Genomic DNA, 2500 nt, shown 5'->3' on the forward strand with positions numbered 1-2500 from the left:
TTGTGAAAAAATGAAATTCGTGGTTTTTGAGATGTGAGGGTTGGAATGGCCTCCAAATGCCCCCAAATGAATACCATGAAAGTCTTGGTGCACGAAAGTTTTGAGTTGGTTGGGTTTTGCACATGGGCAAGGTTGTCGGTGCACCACGGCATAGCTAAATGGCTTGGTGGGGAGTTTTGTGAAAAAATGAAATTCGTGGTTTTTGAGATGTGAGGGTTGGAATGGCCTCCAAATGCCCCCAAATGAATACCATGAAAGTCTTGGTGCACGAAAGTTTTGAGTTGGTTGGGTTTTGCACATGGGCAAGGTTGTCGGTGCACCACGGCATAGCTAAATGGCTTGGTGGGGAGTTTTGTGAAAAAATGAAATTCGTGGTTTTTGAGATGTGAGGGTTGGAATGGCCTCCAAATGCCCCCAAATGAATACCATGAAAGTCTTGGTGCACGAAAGTTTTGAGTTGGTTGGGTTTTGCACATGGGCAAGGTTGTCGGTGCACCACGGCATAGCTAAATGGCTTGGTGGGGAGTTTTGTGAAAAAATGAAATTCGTGGTTTTTGAGATGTGAGGGTTGGAATGGCCTCCAAATGCCCCCAAATGAATACCATGAAAGTCTTGGTGCACGAAAGTTTTGAGTTGGTTGGGTTTTGCACATGGGCAAGGTTGTCGGTGCACCACGGCATAGCTAAATGGCTTGGTGGGGAGTTTTGTGAAAAAATGAAATTCGTGGTTTTTGAGATGTGAGGGTTGGAATGGCCTCCAAATGCCCCCAAATGAATACCATGAAAGTCTTGGTGCACGAAAGTTTTGAGTTGGTTGGGTTTTGCACATGGGCAAGGTTGTCGGTGCACCACGGCATAGCTAAATGGCTTGGTGGGGAGTTTTGTGAAAAAATGAAATTCGTGGTTTTTGAGATGTGAGGGTTGGAATGGCCTCCAAATGCCCCCAAATGAATACCATGAAAGTCTTGGTGCACGAAAGTTTTGAGTTGGTTGGGTTTTGCACATGGCCAAGTTGGTCGGTGCACCACGGCATAGCTAAATGGCTTGGTGGGGAGTTTTGTGAAAAAATGAAATTCGTGGTTTTTGAGATGTGAGGGTTGGAAAGGCCTCCAAATGCCCCCAAATGAATACCATGAAAGTCTTGGTGCACGAAAGTTTTGAGTTGGTTGGGTTTTGCACATGGGCAAGGTTGTCGGTGCACCACGGCATAGCTAAATGGCTTGGTGGGGAGTTTTGTGAAAAAATGAAATTCGTGGTTTTTGAGATGTGAGGGTTGGAATGGCCTCCAAATGCCCCCAAATGAATACCATGAAAGTCTTGGTGCACGAAAGTTTTGAGTTGGTTGGGTTTTGCACATGGGCAAGGTTGTCGGTGCACCACGGCATAGCTAAATGGCTTGGTGGGGAGTTTTGTGAAAAAATGAAATTCGTGGTTTTTGAGTTGTGACTGTTGGAAAGGCCTCCAAATGCCCCCAAATGAATACCATGAAAGTCTTGGTGCACGAAAGTTTTGAGTTGGTTGGGTTTTGCACATGGCCAAGTTGGTCGGTGCACCACGGCATAGCTAAATGGCTTGGTGGGGAGTTTTGTGAAAAAATGAAATTCGTGGTTTTTGAGATGTGAGGGTTGGAATGGCCTCCAAATGCCCCCAAATGAATACCGTGAAAGTCTTGGTGCACGAAAGTTTTGAGTTGGTTGGGTTTTGCACATGGGCAAGGTTGGCGGTGCACCACGGCATAGCTAAATGGCTTGGTGGGGAGTTTTGTGAAAAAATGAAATTCGTGGTTTTTGAGTTGTGACTGTTGGAAAGGCCTCCAAATGCCCCCAAATGAATACCATGAAAGTCTTGGTGCACGAAAGTTTTGAGTTGGTTGGGTTTTGCACATGGCCAAGTTGGTCGGTGCACCACGGCATAGCTAAATGGCTTGGTGGGGAGTTTTGTGAAAAAATGAAATTCGTGGTTTTTGAGATGTGAGGGTTGGAATGGCCTCCAAATGCCCCCAAATGAATACCATGAAATTCTTGGTGCACGAAAGTTTTGAGTTCGGAGGGTTTTGCACATGGCCAATGTTGGCGGTGCACCGCGGCATAGCTAGAAGGCTTGGTGGGGAGTTTTGTGAAAAAATGAAATTCGTGGTTTTTGAGATGTGAGGGTTGGAAAGGCCTCCAAATGTCCCCAAATGAGTACTGTAAAAGTGTTGGTGCACAAAAGTTTTGAATTGGATGCATTTTGCACTTGGCCAAGTTGGTCGGTGCACCGCGACTAGATAGCTTGGTGCCAAAATTTGTCAAATTTAAGACCTTGGCCAAACTGAATGAAATTTTGTGGGGAGGTTCCTGATATTGTTTAGTGGTGGACTGGAAAAAATGAGGTCGAAATTCGAAGTCTACATGTGCTTTTCTATTTTTCCCGATTTTACACATACCCGGTAAGTAAAAAAAATAAAAAAAATAGTTCCCCTTCGAGAAAAATTATGAAATTTGGTGAGCAAGGAGATACCA

This window comes from Vigna unguiculata, chromosome 6 (assembly GCF_037176805.1).
Source record: "Vigna unguiculata cultivar grain cowpea cultivar isolate G323 ecotype 2 chromosome 6, ASM3717680v1, whole genome shotgun sequence".
NCBI lineage: Eukaryota > Viridiplantae > Streptophyta > Magnoliopsida > Fabales > Fabaceae > Vigna > Vigna unguiculata.